Below are 21,627 nucleotides of genomic sequence, written 5' to 3' on the forward strand. Positions count from 1 at the left end.
GCATTAACTGCACAGCAACTACAATGTTCTGTGAGCAAGTAATACCAGTCAGTATCTTTAATTTTAACATAACTCTTTACTCCCATAATTACCTGCTTCTATGTGTGCTTGTACTACAGGTTATTGGTAAAGCAAATACTAATTGAATAGGTCTTCACACTTTTAATACTTACCAGAAATTCTGAAAAAAGTAAATTGTTTTATTACTGTATAATTAAGAGGTGCTGACTGGTTTCTTTGAACATTTAATAGAAGCCTTCTTTTTACCTGCTATTGATAGAGAGCCATTCCAAGTTCTCTACAGAACAATCTCTCCCATTTTTCATGAGGTTTGTTATCCTGTACACTAATATTGCTTCTTCTAAATGGTAAATAATGCATTCAGACATTGTTGGTATTAAAGGTAATTCATGAAATAAATTATATTTAAACCAGAAAATTAAAGGTTCCACATGGCACATGAAAAGTACTTTGCTACACACATGTATGTACAGATTCCAAATTGTCTGGTAATTTGAGTTACAAACTTTTTTAAATAGAAATATGAAGAGCACAATACTTTGGGCCTGCAACAGCTCAAACGTAAAATACTTTAGTTCCCTATGGGTAACTTTGTTCTACACGTGACTCGTGCAACTGCTTTCACTCTTAATGGAAAACTAAATGGTTTATGTTAACGTTAACTAGCAAAAAGTGTAACCATTGTTACATAATTTCTGTGAAGTAAGATTCCTTAATGTTAATTTCTTCCTTTGTCGTCATAACTTCAGTTCCATGTGGGACATATGAACTAACAAAATGAAATGCTTTTATTACTATGACCAAACAAAATATTTTTAACATTTAGTACACAGTTCAAATCAGCAAAAAGTGCAACCATATAATTAAGGTAAATGATGAAAATTAGGCATGTAACAAGTACTGAAATTTCCTAGATTGCCAAGTGCAACTGCAATCACTGTATTCTGTACTTTGTAGTGCTAGAAAGATAATTCTATATGATTATTTGCATTATCTCCCCCCCTCCAACACAGGAAAATAAAAATTCAGAGAATTAGGTTTCACCTGACTCAGGCTCCCTTATTCTAGAATGGTTCTAAAGTAAAAAGAATGCTTATGATCAATTGGAACATTGTGCTCATTCTAGGAAGTATTAAAACAAGAACTGACAGAGTAACAATTTTATTGCTCTTATGTTGCAGAGTATCCACAAACATTACTGTTTGAAACATAGGGCCACTGCATACTCCATTAGATCAAATTCAAGTTAACATGGTTATTGAGGGAAATATTTTCTCACACTGAAAGCCATCTGTCAAATAAGTCTCAGAACTTTTTTTTCCATTAATTTCACACAAATCACCTGTTTTTAATGCAAGTGCATATTTTGTAACACCAAACATCTTAAAATAAGCTTATATAATAAACAATTACAATTTTGTTACAATATCTACACAGGATGTAAAGAGTTAATTTTACTTCAATGTGATTCGTCCGTTGAAGTTCATCATTACACAACAACAAATCTATGGACAAAGTTTTAAAAAAGCTGTCAAAATATCACACCCATCTGCATGGAATGTTCCATTACATAATCTTTTCCAATTTGCGCACTATACATGATTAAACAATATGAGTTTATTTAACTTCTGCCTTATACTTGATTTGTTGTTTAGAATTTTCTCAGCAGACATTTTTTCCCATATGTTTTTAAGCGTATGCAGGAGTACAGGGATGCAATCTTACAAGCAAGTTGAGTCTGATGTAAGTCCTCAATCCCAATTTCATAACGGTAATCATGACCAAGAGCAGGAAATGGGTAATCTACAAAATTATTTTTAACAGAATGCAAAATCTTGGCCTGTATATATTTCCGTCGCATATCCCCAGCAATCACAAACATCTGAAACAGTTTATCTGAGTATTCTACAACAGAGTATACGCAGCCATTTGTTTTAACCAGTTCTCCCCGGTTAACAAAATTTACAAATGCATTTTTACTGGCCATATTGGGAAAAGCATAGAGAGCATCACATTCTAATGCAAATTTAACTACTGGTGGCTTCAGTATGTGAAGACAGTCACTGCATGTGATCTGCCTTGACAAGCGCAATGACACATATCCTGCAATATAATAGACTATGTTTTGCTTGTAAAATGAGAACTTAATCTTATCATCAAGAAGTGCACACCACTTCTCTATTTCATTTTCTGCAACACTTTCATCACTTTCTACTACATGCTTTCTTGCATGAAAATCATAAACAGGTGGCAAACAACACACATTAAAATTTGATCAATTCTCATTCATTACAGTGACACTGTTACCCAAGAGAAACTTTCTCATGGCACATTTGAACTGGTATGCATTTGGATTGTTGTTCCAACCACCTCTGGGCCGAAAGCAGGAAAAAAAAGCCCTATGTGATCTTGTGACAGTTTATATGTCAGCAAATACTTCAGAGGAGAGTCGTCACGAAGCATACTTGACAGAGCTATGTGCCTGACTGATTGCATATCGAAAATTATCCCAAAAGCAAAAGTACTTCTTGCATGGAGCAGCAACGGAACACCAATAATTTTTAAGCTTTTGATATAATTTTTAGTGTCTGAAAATACCAAGCCAATAAGATTTGTTGTCAAGTGTCAGGGGGCTCTTATACCCTTTACCTAATGGATTTCTGGAGTTCAGAATATCAAAAATCCTATCAATATAATACAAAAATTCTACTGTTGCTTCACTTCCTTTAAAATTTGGTTCACCAACCCTCCTCAAAAACTCTATACTATCTGCCACACTAGAATTCAAAGTCTGTGTAGCTAATGAAACATTCATTTTTCTATTTACATAACTTATATGTTGCTATGATAGTTTGTTGGCAAATGTCATACCTTCTTCTTGTTGTACCTTCTTCAATTGCTCAATGAAATGCCATCTAATAATGCCAGTTGGAGACTCGATAGATACTTCTGCTACAGCATTTATGGCTAACTTAATCATATGACACATGTCAAAGATACAATAAACATTGTATTTTTCCACAGGATGACGAAAGTGGCTTTTAAAATCACCCTTGGAAAAATTTAAAGTACAGCCACGTGCTTATATTTACCTTGCAGCCATCACATGTAACACACCAAACCCTAATGCCAGAACTATGCAGCCTCTCAAAGCAGATTTTATCAGTGTGGCCTGATTATTTGCCTGTACACCGTTGATAAAGAAATATGCAATCGGGCATTTAAATTTGCCTTTAATAGAGCCAAGCATGAAAGTCAGAGCCTTAGATGCCTCTATTACTTCTTTTGACTGAGAAACTTCCCCACCAAAGTCTAAAAAAAAACTGTGTATTGCTTAGTTCCTTGGTCCCAAACTACTTGCTTCCTAATTGCCATACTGTGTACAATTAGACATGAATCGCTGAACTGGTCCCTTACAATTTGGTTCAAATCAATGTACTTAAAAAAATCTTTTAAGAAGCCAGGTTCACAGTCTACACTTGCCACCCATTTGGAAATCAATGATTTATGGGGTAGAGGCATTAATTTTTGCAGGTAATCACATGCTGCTGGTGAATAAAAGTACACAGTCATCACAAACATTTTCACATTTGTTGTGTATCTATTACCCTTTGACGAGAGAGAGTTGTTCACTAAATTGCACACTAATTCCACTTGTGTTCCTTTCTGATGATTGAGGAAATTATGTAACTTCTTAGGAAGATGCCCATTCTCCTTCAATGAACTTATGATGTCATCCATGGAACATACTTTCTTCTCTCTTCTTCGAAGTTTTTCACAGACGCACTTCAGTTTCACGTTTTAATTCGTGCACAATGTCTGAGAAAAAACTGCAAGTTTCGGTCGCCTTGTCTTCCATTTCTACTTTCGACTGTATACCACAATCAATTGCTGAAGAACCAACTGCACTCTGAAACAAAGAAATGATTTCGTTATATATGATTGAAATATCTCAAGGCTTGATGAAAAAATATTATAAGAAAACTTTGGGCGTGTGAAAACACCCTTATACTAACGTTTTTGACACAATTCGCAGCTTCTGCATTGGATAATTGGGACATGCTTTCCACGGAAGAATTCTCATTGACAACATTCTCCACGCAATCAGTAGGTTCTGCAGCTGGCAAATCGAGCACAGATTCTATGACAGAACGCTAAAAACAAAAATATGGACCTGTATTACAACATTGCTTAGACCTATGTAGCTCATTTGTGTTCGTATGAAATAAATTCACAAAAGTAAAAAGCACACACATAGCACGGAAATTAATTAGCTACCTCAAATGGAGAAGCATTCGTTGTCACTCAAAATCCTAACAACATGTCATCGTCGCTGTTTATTTGGTGGCATCAAATGAGTCGGAAAGTCAAAAACTGATGGCACTGCTTCGGGTTTGAGACGTTTCTTCCACGTTCCAGGGCTCACTACGTAATCATCTTGTCGCAAATGGTTTCCGCAAAGAGAACTGCAAGACGTAGGATTAAAACCTTTCCGCTTCACGGAAGTAATACACTTCTTTAGCAGCTCTGGGTGCTTTAGGAGAAACCTGTTCAAAAACATCGCATTAGCAAACGCACTAAGTCTGTATTTTTATCGTATTGTATCAGTAGTCCTATTACCTGTGAAATGGTAAGTCACTTTCCTTACTCCATCGCTTCGTACAATTGAAAGCGGAACAAGAAATCACCATTTCGATAATACTTAATTCCTTATACACCGTACAGACCGAGAGAAACTTCTTGCCAAATTCGAATATGGCGGTCAATACAGACGACAGTAATCAGCTGGTAGAGCCATCTATCGGTAAGTCCGGTAGTTGAGCATCCCTCATTTCGCTAGCTTTAGACGCCTGTCCACACTTGTACCAACGGATGTCCCCGCACTGTTTGAAACTCTGTGCTGATAAAAGCAGCTGCATCAACAGCGCATTTATGCTTATCGAGGCTTCAGCCGCTTGAATAACGTCTCTATTCTCTACATAGGAAGTCTTTCTCGTATAATGTTCTCCGTGTTCTTGCTGCGTTCAGGTTGAGCAAGAACTCGAACTTTCGAATACCTCCGCCATCGCTGCTGAGCACAGCAGCCAAGAAACATCACATTGTGTTTGATAAAATCCGTCTGCTTATTCGGATAACACCAGCCCTGAGGGAGGCGATGTAAGGCAGTCAGCCTAGGAAGGTCTGTTGGATTTTATTTCTATAGCTGAATCCAGTCAGAGGCCATACAATATTTTCGAGAGGAGAAAATTGGTCAAACAAGAAAGGAGTAACTGGTCTTCTCAGTGGCCGGTTGAATGGACGCGCACAGTGTAGAAAACGCGCTCTTTCTTCTTTCGTAAGATTAAGTCGTAGTGGTGAGTTATACAGTTGATGCGGCTGTTTTTACACACGTGGAAAAGTCCCCAGTGGTGGGATCGAGTTTTTTGAAGTTATCTACACGGTGATTTAGGGTAAGGTCCCAGGGTTCACGCCCTGCAGCCATTCACCCTGGTAGACCCCCGTTTGCGAGTTTTCGACGAGAGGAAAAAAAAAATATTGGAATTTCGAATGATCTTCTTACACCTATGAAATGTAGTATTTAGCAGTTTGGTTGCACAGCGTAATGATTAATGTTCTCGCCATCCGTTCAAAAGGTTATTGTTTCGAAACTAAATTTTTATTATTAAATCTTTGCCGAAATGACTTTGGCCATTATTTTTATTCAGTTAATTTGTTGATATGTAGTTTTTTGTTTCTGTCGCTTTGTCACATTTTAATTACCGAATTTATTTTTTAAATTTCTCTCGTTTTTGTTTCTAAAACTTTTTTCAACCTGAAATCTTTCGTCATGTGATTTTAGTTATTTTTATGTATTAACCTCTATCTGATTTCTATCGTTTTATCATCCTGTATTTTTGTCCATTTTATCGCATTCGTTCTTTCCGTTCCCCATTTTGCTTGAAGTTCGTTTTATTTACAATCACTTCTTTCGTTGAAATATTTATGTTGGTTACTTTGTCCATACAGCAATAAGAATTTATGGTTTTAAGCCTTGTTAGATGGTTACAACCCATATTATGATACATAAATAAGAAAGAATTAAATTCACATGAACAGTCGTCAATTAAATTCACATGAACTGTGATTCCGAGAGGAAAAAGAGTGACAGGAAGAAAAAATGAGAGCAATAAGAAAAGTTAATATTATGATTAAAGTGAAGTTACATAGGAATTAGAAATAAAAAATTCATTTAACCCAATTAATTGAATAAAAATGATTGAGTCATTTCAATAAAGATTAAAAATTAAATATTTGTATAACACCTGATGAGTTTCGAAGCGACATTTTGCATTGGAGGCCAAAACTTTAACCAAGACACTGTGCAACCAATATACTAAATATTACTTTTTCACAGCTGTAGAACATCGCACGAAATTCCCCAGTTTTTTTCGTCGATTTCTCGCAGACGAGAGCCCACCAGGCTGGACCTTACCCTACATCACTGTATATTCTGGAAAATGAAAGGGAAAAATATCGCGAAAATTCTGTTATTGTCAAACTAAGCAAAGATTTTATTGTTTAAACACAATATTATGCGATTTTTATAAAAATAGAAGGAACGTGTTCATATTAACGAAATTAAAGAATTTCAATTAAATGTACGTATCTTTAACGTACACTGTCGTCGCTGATAACGATTTTCGTCCATTTCAAGCAACTCCTCTCATATACGTCGAGTTCGCAGACTATGCGCCATGTAATTATTTGAACAGAATATTATCTATGCCTTTCGTGGGCAAGTGCTCTACCAACTGAGCTACCCAAGCACGACTCACGCCCCGCCCTCCCAGCTTTACTTCTGCCAGTACCTCGTCTCCTACGTTTCAAACTTTACAGAAGCTCTCCTGCGAACCTTGCAGAACTAGCACTCCTGAAAGAAAGGATATTGCGGAGACATGGCTTAGCCACAGCCTGGGGGATGTTTCCAGAATGAGATTTTCACTCAGCAGCGGAGTGTGCGCTGATACGAAACTTCCTGGCGGATTAAAACTGTGTGCCGGACCTATACTCGAACTCGGGACCTTTGCCTTTCGCGGGCAAGTGCTCTATCATCTGAGACGAGGTACTGACAGAAGTAAAGCTGTGAGGACGGGGCGCGAGTCGTGCTTGGGTAGCTCAATTGGTAGAGCACTTGTCCGCGAAAGGCAAAGGCCCCGAGTCCGAGTCTCGGTCCGGCACGCAGTTTTAATCTGCCAGGAAGTTTCATATCAGCGCACATTCCGCTGCAGAGTGAAAATCTCATTCTAGAATATTATGTATCTTACAAAAAAATTAGACATGACGAAACATCGTATAGTCACTTTATTTTTCACTCTGGTGCCAAACTATACTTCATACAAATGCACTTAAATTTCGCACACTGGATCTTACTTGTCACACTGGGGCATAGGCAACGCCAGTCGACTGTGGACGGTTGCCGTAGATGTACTGACGCTTGCAGTGTTATGCCACTGGCTTTAGGGGCAATGGTATTATCGAAAACAGATGGCGCCATTTCTCACGTTTACATAGTTAAAATGAATGAAAACTGGTCTTGGGTGGACTACTCGCCAGTGTATCAAAGAAGGCTTCAATTACAACCGGCAGTTGAATTTGAGACAGTTTTCAGTGTCCGCTGATTTCCGGAGAACGATTACAATGTAACCAAAGTGCAGCGTTGAAGCGGGCTCTTGATGGTTAGAGGTTACAAGAGCCTAACTCCGATAAGTGTGTATGTTAAGTTCGAAAAATTGTGTGTGTCTGGCAGAGAGTCGATCCAGGCAACATCTCAACTGGTAGCACACTGTCCGCGAATGAGTACAAGACTTAACGGCACACAATTTTAAGTTGTCACAAACGTTCTTTACGTTGACATCATCTCAGGATTTCATGCCGTGCCGTTTGTGCCAAATGCAAACTTAATTCTGCTTTTCAAGCAGACCACCTTTGTAGTCAATAAAATCAGTTTTTCCTGACGCTGCTGGTAAATTCGAGTTGATGTTCGAATAAGACACAGCAAGAATACCGAGAATGTTTCGTTCATCTATAGTATCTACGGCGCTGTTCTCTCAAGACTGTTTGCCGGACCAAGACTCGAACCCAAAACGTTGCCTTTCGCGGGCATACGCTTACCGACTGAGCAATCCGGGGGCTACCTACGCGCAGCGTCGCTTGCGCCATTACCCCTCTCCCACTTTTCGAACTTTACATACGCTCTCGTGCACACGTTGCTGGGGTCACCACTCCTTGAAAAGAGAATACTGTAGAGAAATGACCTAGCCACGGAATTTTTCGTCATTTCTTTGACGGACGCTGTGTACGAGAACTGCTATTCTTTCCATAGGCTGTATGTTCACCTAGTAGCGTCATGCTCGCATCGCGGACAGCTAATTATACGAGGGTCACTCCAAAAGAAATGCACACTATTTTTGTAAAAATACAGTTTTCATTCTGCATGTGTGAAAGTTTTACAGTGTGTAGATACATCCTTCCCGCTTGTTTTCAAACTTAGTTAAACCTGTTCCCGTGAGTGGAGCCGTCACAGCATGTCTTCAAGATGGCTGCTGCACTTAACGTTCGTCAGAAGCAACGTGATGTCATAGAATTCCTGTGCTGTGAAAACGAGACAGTGGGAAACATCCACAAGAGGTTGAAAAAGGTGTATGGTGATGCTGCTGTCGATCGCAGTACAGTTAGTCGGTGGGCAAGCAGGTTACGTGATGAAAGCGATCACGGCAATATTGAGTATTTCACTCGCAGCGTCAGGCCTCGTGCTGCACACACTCCAGACAATGTGCACAGAGTTAACGAATTGCTGACTGCTGACAGACGCATCACAGTGAACGTTTTGAAATGGCTCTGAGCACTATGGGACTCAACTGCTGAGGTCATTAGTCCCCTAGAACTTAGAACTAGTTAAACCTAACTAACCTAAGGACATCACAAACATCCATGCCCGAGGCAGGATTCGAACCTGCGACCGTAGCGGTCTTGCGGTTCCAGACTGCAGCGCCTTTAACCGCACGGCCACTTCGGCCGGCTGCACAGTGAACGTATTGTCACGCTACGTTGGGATAGGGGAAGAAAGTGTTTGTAGAATACTGAAAGTGTTGGAGTTAGAAAAGGTTTGTGCCAGGTGGGTTCCCAGGATGTCGACAGTGGCTCACAAAGAAACAAGAAAAACGGTATGCAGCGAACTTTTGGAACGGTGGAGAATGGTGGAGATGAATTTCTTGGAAGAATTGTGACAAGTGATGAAACATGGCTCCATCATTTTTCACCAGAGACGAAGAGGCAATCAGTGGAGTGCATCATGCAAATTCACCCAAGGGAAAAAAAAATTCAAAACCAAACCTTCTTCTGGAAAAGTTATGGCTACGGTGTTTTTCGATTCCGAAGGACTTTTGCTTGTGGACATCATGCCAAGTGGAACCACCATAAATTCTGATGCATATGTGACGACACTGAAGAAACTTGAAGCTCGACTGAGTCGTGTTCGACCCCATCGGCAAAAGCAGGGTGTTTTGCTGTTGCACGACAATGCACGGCCACATGTCAGTCAAAAAACCATAGAAGCGATCACAAAACTCGGATGGACAACACTGAAACACCCGCCTTACAGTCCTGACCTGGATCCATGTGACTATCATCTCTTTGGGAAACTGGAAGACTCTCTTCGTGGAACAAGGTTTGAAGATGATGACTCCCTTGTGCACGCTGCCAAACAGTGGCTCCAACAGGTTGGTCCAGAATTTTACCGTGTGGGTATAGAGGTGCTGGCTGTAAGATGGCGTAATGCAGGTGAGAGGGATGGAAATTAGGTGGAGAAATGAAAATATTGTTCCTAAAGGATGTATCTACACGCTGTAAAACTTTCAAACATGTAGAATAAAAGATGAATTAAAAAAAGTGTGCATTTCTTTTGGAGTGATTCTCGTATATCACTTTGGAACTGCGAAAGCGGATGACTGGTCTACATCTCTGACTTCTGTCGTTATTCCTTAATCACACCTGTGTTCTACGGAACAGTATTTTCCTATTCCGTGTTCTGTCGTTGCAAATGCAACCCTGCTGCCAGTGAAAGCTAACTGTTCATGTAGCATTTAGCACCGTGATTCTCGTAACAGCTGACAAGAGATAAAACCGTGAACAAAGTGCGCTCTCACTGTAGTTTATGGACATTCTCCATTGTGCAGTTTTAATCTAAAGGAAATGTTTGTTTCTGGTGCGAGGAGACTTCAGAAAGTAAGTTACACGTTATTACGGCAGGCCAAGTAACTTTTGTTGAACGCCGCACTATACTTCAAAGTAACAGAGACTATTTTTCAACATAAAAACCAGGTCTCTGTAAAACGATCTGAACCTTGTACCACGCTCAATTCCTCGACGATAGAAATCTTCCAGATGGTTACGGAGCCATCCGAGAACCGCTGTGTAAACGTTGTCGACGGAAATCGTCCGCTCCCCCCGCCCCCCCCCCCCCTTCCCTCCACATATGTTGTTGCTCCATTGCTTGGAGCTTGTTGAAGGATTTCTTACGCGACCGGCATCACCCACGTATGTGCGCCCTTGGTCAAATTGTTGGCACCAATTTACTACTGCTGGGCGCGATATTGCATTTGATCCATATACCGCCAGAGTTTCACGAATCTGTATGCAAATTAGATGTTCTGTCCATAAGAACCGTATTGTTCGCGTACTTCAACTTCAGACTTCATTTGCAGTTGTCGCGGCATGTCATTTGCACCCTGCCTGCATCTCATTTGCACCTGTCTGCACCTGTTATCGGTACCGCATCAAATCGCATGATAACCTGTGTTGTGGTGTACCGATGACTGGGTGTTGTGTGACGTCCTTAGGTTAGTTAGGTTTAAGTAGTCCTAAGTTCTAGGGGACTGATGACCATAGCTGTTAAGTCCCATAGTGCTCAGAGCCATTTGAACCATTTGAATTTGTGGTGTACCCTAGCAGTATTCTATTTTTACAGTGCGGAACTCCTGGCGCGCAGTGGTCTTAGCGTGGGATGGCATGTGAATCTTATTTTCTGGAGTCCCTTCCTACTTTCCAATGCAGTGCGAAATTTCATTCTTGAACAGGATTCGAAGCTGTAGCCGTGACATTAGCGCATGAATCAATCTTTTATATTTCTATGAAATATTGGAAAATTCCGTAAAATAATCGCAACAGTTCTGGTAATCACGATTCTTGTAAGGGTTTTGTTGAAAGTTTCAAATGTATACGACTGGCAGTTCATAATTGGCACTACTAGTGATTCTGCTATAAACATGTTCATTATAAGAGCTCTATGACTGCTAAGTTCCAAATAAATTTGAATTAAGTTCTTGTGGATCCTGGGGTTGTGATACGCATGAATCGGCGAGTCGACTGAATTAATACACAGCATCATTATTGACGAGAAACTAGACACTGGGTTTAGCTGACAGTTAATCGACATGTGAAAGCATGTGTCATCGCAGAATTTGGTAACTTTTTGGGGCGATCCTAAGGCGCTTTGCGTAATTTCCTAATTTTGAGTGTTACTGGTACTCGTCGTCACTCTCCCGAGTCCAAGAAACAATTCAAAATCGCAGACAGGGTTACGGGAAAGTTCACGTATGAAGAAAGAAATATTGTAGGGCGGAACGATGATTATTTACAGACAATAATTGTAATAGGTTACTAGAAAAATGACAGAACCGTAACGGTCCAATATCGTTCTTCAATACCAGACCGTGTCAAACAGAATTGACCGAGACTGGCGGACGATAATGTGCTCTCACACCACGACACCGCTCCAGCCTATACAGCACAAAGGCTGAAATGCGTAACTTAGCGACACGAATTGGTACGTCATCAGCTTGCTTCCCTAGTTGAGTATCGAGTTATTTACAGCAGTTTGATCTGAACGAAAGAAAATTTCATCACACAAGAAAACAACCGGTTCCATAACGGTGTATTTTGCGAATTTAACTAAAGGTGATACTCCGCCCCCGGTAGCTGAGTGGTCAGCGCGACAGCAAGTCAATCCTAAGGGCCCGGGTTCGATTCCCAGCTGGGTAGGAGATTTTCTTCGGTCAGGGACTGGGTGTTGTGTTGTCATCATCATCATTTCATCCCCATCGACGCGCAAGTCATTTAAGTGGCGTCAAATCGAAAGACTTGCATCCGGCGAGCCACGCCGGATTAGCCAAGCGGTCTTAGGCGCTGCAGTCATGGACTGTGCTGCTGGTCCCGGCGGAGGTTCGAGTCCTCCCTCGGGCATGGGTGTGTGTGCTTGTCCTTAGCATAATTTAGGTGAAGTAGTGTGTAAGCTTAGGGACTGATGGCCTTAGCAGTTAAGTCCCATAAGATTTCACACACATTTGAACATTTTTTGCATCCGGCGAACGGTCTACCCGACGCGAGGCTCTAGTCACACGACATTTACTAAAGGTGATTCCTCGCTGAGATAATAAATAATTTGGAATGTTCGTGGTTTAAATGTGTAGTCATCTAAAAGTAGTAAGTTGCGAAATAAACTTTAAAAAGTATAGAAGGTTTTAAAGCGTGTATCCGTTAGTATTTATAAGCGCTTCTGCGAATGTTGTAAAACAGTTGAACAGTAGCGGCGCGTTGAGGCTCTGAATACGGCTTTGAGACATGGTCGGATGGTTCGAATGTTGGTACGTTGTCCGGTGATGTTAAACGTCCAGGATTGAGATCGGCTCCGGTACGCAATAAGGAAGGTTCATTACAGTAATAAAAATATCGTGACTAACGAAAATTTGTTCCATACCGGGTATCAGACCCGGGTGTCGCGCTCTTTGTGAGCAGTCGCCATAACCAATAGGCGATGTAAAGGTGTCTCCAGACCTGATTCAGACCCTCTGATGTTTCCTCGTATTACTTCCGAACAAAATCATGTGCTAGCAGGAAGCATCAGTGACAACTAAGATTTGAGTCAGGACCGGGTCTGACAGAAGTTCTCGTTAGTCACGATATCTTCATTGCATTAACGTTCAACATTTTCTTAGTATATTTCACAACTATCTTTTCATGTTATTATATTTTATTTAGCTCATCTTTATTGTTTCCATATGTTTAATTTCAGAGATATTACGTACAAAGCTCGTTGCAGTTAATCTCGCTACAGTGAGAAACTATAACTCCATATTTTGAAAAGCTGTCTTACTTGTTAAAAAAATGTGGTACTAGCCTTTGCATGATGTATAACACCTGACTGCTACTTTATGGAGTTCTTCAAAGAAACATTAAGTAACAAATTCCAAAACGTGACAGCCAATAACCTGAAGCTTCGAATCTGTGAAAATAAGAATGGAAAGATGAGCGTGCAATGCCACTAACATAAACAACATAAGACGTCATTTGAATGTCGAAGATCTTTCTGTTCGCACCATCACGTCGGACCGTGACATGAATTCCTGAGGTCAGGGCAGCGTCTGGATCGGTTTCCAGTCGGAGGAAGCTGAAATCCGACACACTGGCTAGCCCTGGTTGTGGCTCAAGTCTGTTCCGGACCGTCCCATACGAGTATAACGCCAGGTTGTTGGACCTTGCCTCACATCTAGCATTGTGATTTTTGAAACAGGTCGCATACGGATCTTACTTCGTGCTTGTCTCAAATACACGAATACTTGAAAAATAAGAGTTAGGTGCTGATGTCTGTGTAGTGTTACTTGCCTACGATGTTCCAAAATATCGCTCTTGCAAACTGCATGATGGACAGTATGGTGCCGGCCGAGGTGGCCGAGCACTTCTAGGCGCTACAGTCTGGAACCGTGCGACCGCTACGGTGCAGGTTCGAATCCTGCCTCGGGAATGGATGTGTGTGACGCCCTTAGGTTAGTTAGGTTTAAGTAGTTCTAAGTTCTAGGGGACTGATGACCTCAGAAGTTAAGTCCCATAGTGCTTAGAGCCATTTGAACCATTTTTTGATAGTATGGTTTTTGACTAATTTATCTGCTTGTTATTATTAAAAACGCAGCATATATTGACTCCAGATTCCGGTGCCGCCTTTCGACTAGTTTGATTGCTTGTTATTATAAAAAACGCAATATATATTGATCCCACATTCCGGGGCTGCGTTAGCGAAAACATGCTCCTTTAGAATAATTTGTGCACTCGGAGCAATTTCTCCAAGGCGCATCCTTCAGTAACAAGAAATTCATAAGCTGCGACGTTTTTTTATATATATAAATATCAGACGCTATGATAGCACGTGGCTTATTTTCAAATGCGTGTTTTAACGGGAAAGTTGTTTCGTTTTCGGATTAATGTGAGTGTAAGGAAAATGCTGTTACTAGAAAAGACCCTTAATGAGTGTTATCACGTATATAGGTAAATTGTGTTTGAATCAATCAACAACTAATTGAAGCGTTTTGAAATCAGGTTAAAATTATCTCTTGGCCATAGCGAGAAAAATAGGAAAAGAGGTAAAGCTATGAGAATGACAGACTATACTAAAAGAAAACATATTCGGGATCATGCGACATACGAGCTCAAACGTAATTTTCAGATGATCTCATTACATGCGACAACGCTCTGTTGTGGTTGTGGTCCTCAGTCCAAAGATTGGGTTGGTGCTATCCTGTGCAAGGCTCTTCACCTCCGCATAACTGCTGCATCCTGTGTCCATATGAACCTGCTTACTAGGTTTCAAGCCTAGGTCTCCCCAAACTTCCCTCAGTTACCAAACTGACGATACTCGATGCCTCAGGATATCGCTGTCAGTCGATCCCTCCATTTAGACAAGTTGTGCCATAAATTTCTTTTTCCCCAATTCGATGCGGTACATTTTATACGAAAATAAATCTATTTTAAAAAATAAGGCCAATCCTTCTGTTGCAGTTACCTAGTTTTCTCATATTTTTGTGCACAAATGAAGCTAATGCGGAAACTTATTTTTGCAGGGTTAGGGTGCGGTGACTTTGTTCGTATGAAATAGAATTGGGATTTTGTGTCATATACTCGTCCTTATTGATTTCTAATATTTCTTGTAGTATCACCTTCCTGAATTTCGTACAGACATCAAAAAGACGCCTTGTGGATCATATGGATAGTTTATCATTAGATAATATTTAACAAAAGTTGATTCACTTTCTTGCTTGTAGTCTCCAGCTTTCTCACTGTTCAGGTAAGGTAACATATATCTGACTAATATACATGTAATTTGCAGGCAATCCTATACACGTCACTTTGTGCTAACGGCTTCTTCAGTCTTTATTAGTGAACAAAATCATTTTTATGATATTACTATTATAAAATGCCTGTCTATACTTTCGATGTTTTTGACTTTTTTGCAAGAGATTGTGAAAATTTGCCAGAATGCTGTTCGGTATTAGATTTCTGTCGCCGAAGACTGGCATTTGTTTGCCACAGCTATAAAGTAACATATTTTCTTAAGCTTTAGAATGTTACCATTAAGGTCAGACCAGTAGGCTTTGCTGAAAGCGATGTTTCCTTGGCACCATTTTTGTGTGCAGGATAATTCGGATAGTGGATGCAGCCAGAATATGCACTACACCTCCGGCATGTTATTTATTTAAAGACTTAATGTAGACCTGATCCCGTTTGGTTTGCATTGAACTGCGCCAAATGCCAAATGTTAGCCAATCCGAAGATGCCTAAATAAAGGTCAAACGCGTTATTGGAAGAAAAAAAAAATGGGCACTACAACTAAAACTGTCTGTCTGTTCGTAATGGAACAAATAAAAGACGACGCACTTTAGAGTAGAAAGCTTCGTGTTTGCTATAGCTTAGGTGGATGCAGTAAATATAAAATTTCGTATTAAAGAACTGTTAATATTGTATTCTCACGCTTACGTCGCCTACAATTGGACCCTGTCGCACCAAAACATACCACTTACGGGTAGTGTGTATCGATTGTCATCGAATTACCAACCTTCAAAATGAGCAATCATCATTAACTTACGAGAAGAGTCCGCTGAAACCGGTGCATATCGTTAGCTGTCGCTGCTATTGTGTAATGGACAGAGAGCGTTATCTGTAACTTTTTAATGCCAGTCTCGGCTATACAGTGTTGTAGTAAAGACCCTTCTTTCATCAAACAGGGTTAGAGTTCAAAAGCAACATACCGTACGTAACACTACATTATCTTAACTGCTCGCAGGGGTGTGAAGACAAACTAACACACTCGTAAGACATCCGACTCATTTTGTGTAGGAACGAGACGGTTCCTCTACGACCAATCTGATATAGCCTTTCGTTTAGTTACTTCAGTTCAGTGCCAGGGACGTCTTTTTGAACAGGCGACGGTTGCTTTCTTCCCCTCAGTATGCTCCTTCTATGAGCGTGCTTCGGCTTCAGTAACTGCGACTATGAACGGGTTAAACTCCCAGGTACAACGATAATGATAGCTGTGCTCACTGCTTACTTCGCACCGAGACATACGGAAAATGTTTTCGAAAAGAAAATATTTATCCCCTCAGATTGATATTCTGCATTATTATTTATAATGAACACCACTATGAGAATAAAAATGAAAAGACCTTCATTCACTGGATTGGAGCCCACCGCGCAGTCATAGGCAATGAAAAGCTGAATGCCCTAGCTAGTGAATCTGTCGAGTTTGGCGAGTATAAATATGACTAAATTCTAGCAACGGACTTATTTTACCCCAGTAAGTTCGTTCCAGGACGAACTGGAACCATCTTTTAAAACTATCATATCATCTTAAAGGCAGGCTGTGTACTGACGTTTTATCTACACTAACTATTCTTCCTTGGTACGAGGACAAGAAGTGTAACCATAGTGGTAACTGCTCGGCTGCGTTTTAGCCGTGAGAACTTCCGCCAACAAATTTACCAACTTCGTTGGAGGCCTGCCTGCCCCCATCATCGTCCTCAACACGTGATAGCATTTCGACCGCAAAGTCATATCGACGTGTACTGTCATTGGGCAAGAAGGCCTGAACGATTTGCACTTTGTATGCTCGAAACAATAAACGTTTGTGTAAAATGTCATGGAGAGAGTTTTTTGGCATCTGTAATTCACGCGAGGCCCTGCGGCACAGATTTCTTCGGACTTCGCAGAAAAGACTGCCTTCCACCCTGTCAGACCTCGGAAGGTCAGCAACCGATCCTGTGTTCTTGAACTTCTCATACCAGGCTTTAATGCTCTTTACATCAAGTGGATTCCTTCCAAATGTTGTCTGGAAGTGTGTCTGCACTGTGGTTGGTGATCGTGTCTCATGGTACCACAGGACACACTGCGCCTTCTCCTGATTGGTTAACATGGCTTCTTGGGCACTGCACCTCATCCACTACTTACGTACTGCGAACCTAAAACAGAAAAAAAACTTTGATAGTTGTAAACAATTCGACACAGAGTTATCAACTTATGTAATCAGGGAAAGTCTTTTCGGGCACCCTGTACTTAATATCTAATATATGGAGGATGTAGCAGAAAGGATTTCGTCGCCGAAGGCCAAATTAAGATAAAATGTACAAAAAGAATGAAAACTTTCAGTTTACATGACGTCAAAGAAACCTCCCGTACTACTACAGTGCGCTGCTTTCGTAAATCGTAGAATCGCGCTCCGAACTCTTCTCTCTCCAGTCACGTACAGTTTTGCACAGATTTCGTGAACCATGCCGGACGTTTGCTGGGATGGCACCTGTGTGACGTTTATTCTACGCCGTAGTTAGACCAGTTAGTGTGACGTGTTCCATTATCTCCAGATGACGGGAGATTATACTTCATTGACGTATGAGAAAAAAATGGTTCAAATGGCTCTGAGTACTATGGGACTTAACATCTGAGATCATCAGTCCCCTAGAACTTAGAACTACTTAAACCTAACTAACCTAAGGACATCACACACATCCATGCCCGAGGCAGGATTCGAACCTGCGACCGTAGCGGTCGCGCGGTTCCAGACTGAAGCGCCTAGAACCGCTTGGCCACACCGGCCGGCGACGTATGAGAACAACAGCCGCTACCGAAAGAGGAAATGACACGTAAGGTTAAGGCAGTGGATTATGTTTCTGCCGTCTCCTAAAGCAGTTTAGGGCGAGCACCTGAATGATTCTTCGAAAAAAGTCACAGCCGATTCCTACAGCCTGCTTCCACCTGAGCTAAATCTGCGTCTCAAAAATACCTCGGTGTCGACGAGAGTATAAACCCCAAACTTTGCTTTTCCCGCATGCACAGAGTTTATCCCATAACTGGTTTCTGAAGCGGCCCGACGACTTGATCTGAATCCCTGGCATGGATAGCAACAGCTACCAATTACTCAGCTGTCACCTGGGTAAGTTTCCACAGTCAGTCACGCAGACTCTGTGCTTGTTCCCAAGTTACGATACAACTCAAAAGAGCCTGCGAGACGACTTGTTTTATCATGCAACAAGTATGCGACGACACGGAATCCTTCATGAGACGAGTCGAGTAAGTCGTATTTACTAACTATCTAGTCCATATATTAACAAGCACCCTCTCTCCTTAAACAACAATTAGCACGCACAAGGTAAAGAACATGGTTGAATTAAAAGTGACTGCGACATTTGGTACCTACAGCAGTCGCATAGTCAGTAGATGTTTTAGAGGGACACGCGATCACAGATGAGTTAACGTACATTTGTGCTTGCAATGCAGAATCAGACAATGACGGAAAGGGGTCATTCAGTCAAGAGCAGCAAACTTTTTCTATGTCATACCGCAGTATAATACACACACAAGAGTCTCGCTTTAAGACTTGACGTCAGAGCTCTGCTTTTAATGCTCAGTTCACACAGCTGTTAAACAAAGCAGAAATTCCGGTAGAGTTACTTTGCCTCTAGAAACATGTAGTGTTCAAGCAAGATTGAACACTAGAATTAAATTCAGATTTTGAAAATATACACATGGTTCTTAAGGCACTGTATAATTTCCAGCAAGAGCTTCAAATGGTTCAAATGGCTCTGAGCACTATGGGACTTAACATCTGAGGTCATCAGTTCCCCAGAACTTAGAAATACTTAAACCTAACTAACCTAAGGACATCACACACATCCATGCACGAGGCAGGACTCGAACCTGCGACTGTAGCGGTCGTGCGGTTCCATACTGTAGCGCCTAGAACCGTTCGGCCACCCCGGCCGGCTCCAGCAATTGGTACTTCTGGCACCTTCTGTACCTGTCGTATTTATCACGCGAGAGAAGAGCAGTGGGGAGAGGGGGGGGGGGCGTCGGAAGGTAGGACGGACTTAGTTTACCGTACATAGGATACCTGCTCGAAATATACGATAGCGGCTGTCGAATAATTTTACGGTACGTACTTGCCCACCGATTCTCTAAATGTAACAAAAAGCTTCAGTGAGAGGAATGTCTTCTTTCTCTGTTGATGGTTTCCCTTTTTGTTCCTATTAAAACTCGACAACCTTGCCATTATGCATAATTAGGTCTGTTACTACATGATCAGTCTGAAAGCTGCTGATTCCTTCATGCATAACGGTTTGAGAATTTTCAACTCGCGAGCATTCTTCAACAACACACTATGTTGCCAAAAGTATCCGGACACCTGTTAGCGGACATTAATATGAGATGTGTCCATCTCAGGAACTGTGCTGGGGACTCTTTCAATGAAGTATTTGAACGTCTGTAGAGGAATGGCAGCCCATGCTTCCTCAAGAGCGGAAACAAGAGAAGATAGTGACGTTGGACACGAGTTTGGAGCGAAGTCGACATTCTGACTCATCCCGTAGGTGTCTGGCTCTGGTCGGGACTCCGGACAGGCCAGTCCATTTCAAGATTGTCCACAAACCTGTGCCTCACAGATGGTGCTTTAAGATGACCACGTCCTAACCACGAAAACATCCACGTACCATGACACAACCTCCTCCGTACTTCATTGTTGGCACTACACATGATGGCAGGTAACGTTCTCCATGCATTCGCCAAACCCAAACCCTTCCGTCGGATTGAGACAGGCTGTGGAGTGATTCATCACTCCAGATCACTCGCTTCTAGTCATCCATTGTGGAGTGGAATCACTCTTTACACCACGCTCACGTGACTCTTAGCGCTAGCTACGGAAATTGTGGATTATGAGAAGCTGATCGGTCATTGTACCCCATTCTTTTTAACTTTTTGCTCACGGTCATAGCGCTATATGTCACTCTCGTAGCACTTTAGAGATTGCGAATGATTCTGTCCACTGATTCTGTGCGACTTTCACAACCGTATTTCGCAGTGCTCGACGCTCCCTGTGTGTCTGTACGTGAGGTAGGCTTGTTCTTTCCTTAGCTGTTGGTTTTCCTTCGCGTTTCTACTTGAGAGTCACATCAGCAGCAGTCGAGTGGACCGATTTAGAAGCGTTTAACTGTGCCTGATGGATTTGTTAGTCAAGTTACATCTAGTGGCTATTCCGACTTCGAAATCGGTTTATGCTGACCGACCTATTCAGCTTTCCTGCTCCCCTGCTGACAACATGCCACGCGCTTGCTTTTATACGAGTCTAATTCCAAAAGTAAGGGCTCCTATATTTTTTATTTGTGCATAGATCAGTTTATTTCTACAATGGTTTACATCAGTTTACAGCTTGAACATTTAGCTATTTTTCGACATAATCACCATGTCTGTCGATGCATTTTTGTAGACGCTGTGGCAGTTTTTGTGTGCTCACGTCATACCAGCTCGCCGCCATGCTGCCCAGAAAGTTATAGACCTCTTCTTTCACCTCGTCGTCGGAGCTGAATCGCTTTCCGACCAAATGTTCTTTTAACTTAGGGAACAGGTGATAGTCAGTGGGCGCCAAGTCAGGACTATAGGGTGGGTGATTATGTGCCACTGAAACTGTTGCAGGAGAGCATCTGCTTGCCGAACGATGTGTGGGCGAGCGTTGTCATGCAGAATGTGTACGCCCTTGCTCAACATTCCTCTTCTCCGTTTCTGAATTGCCCGTTTTGAGTTTTTTCAGAGTCTCACAGTACCTGTCAGCGTTAATTGCGGTCCCAGTGGGCATAAAGTCGACCAACACTACCCCTTTCCGATCCCAAAAAACGGTTGTCACCACTTTACCGGTAGACTGTGTTTGAATTTCCGCGGCTTTGGCGAAGAAGGATGCCGCCACTGGCGTGATTGTTGCTTGGTCTCAGGTGTAAAGTGGTATGCCCAGGTTTCGTCACCTGTCACAGTTGAGTACAGAAAGTTGTCCTGTTCGGCTGCAAGGCTGTGAAGGAATGCGCGAGAAGCATCAACTCGTTGCCGCATGTGGTCCTCAGTCAGCATGCGTGGCACCCATCTTGCGCATCCCTGCCGGTAGTTCAATGTCTCCGTTAAAATTCTGTGAGCGGTGTTTCGGGAAACCTCAGGAACAACGTGCAGAAATCATCCAGGGTGATCCGCCGATCTTCATGCATGCTTTGCTCAACCATCAACAGTCTCCTCAGAAATTGACGGTTTCCCGCTCCTTTGTACGTCGTGAATTTCGGTCCGACCAGCTGCAAACTCTCTACACCGCTTACGAACATTTTTGACATCCATGCACGACTCACCATACACTTCCGTCAATTGGCGATGGATTTCAATCGGCGCAGTGCCCTTTGCGTTCAAAAACCGAATAACTGCGCGCAATTCGCACTTGGCGGTAAC

The 21,627-nt window shown here is 41.7% G+C and overlaps 1 protein-coding gene and 1 long non-coding RNA gene across 2 annotated transcripts in view; one reads left to right on the forward strand and one right to left on the reverse strand.

Moving 5' to 3' along the window:
• LOC126200705 (kinesin-like protein Klp98A) overlaps positions 1–21,627 on the forward strand; it is a 391,643-nt gene that overhangs the window by 161,210 nt on the left and 208,806 nt on the right. The gene's annotated exons all lie outside the window — the stretch shown is intronic.
• Positions 3,841–4,842, reverse strand: LOC126200721 (uncharacterized). Its single transcript, XR_007540186.1, has 4 exons — positions 4,642–4,842; positions 4,300–4,568; positions 4,038–4,175; positions 3,841–3,931 (listed from the first exon to the last, which is right to left on the reverse strand). It is a non-coding gene; the product is annotated as an uncharacterized LOC126200721 (long non-coding RNA).

Source organism: Schistocerca nitens, chromosome 1 (genome assembly GCF_023898315.1).
Source record: "Schistocerca nitens isolate TAMUIC-IGC-003100 chromosome 1, iqSchNite1.1, whole genome shotgun sequence".
Lineage (NCBI taxonomy): Eukaryota > Metazoa > Arthropoda > Insecta > Orthoptera > Acrididae > Schistocerca > Schistocerca nitens.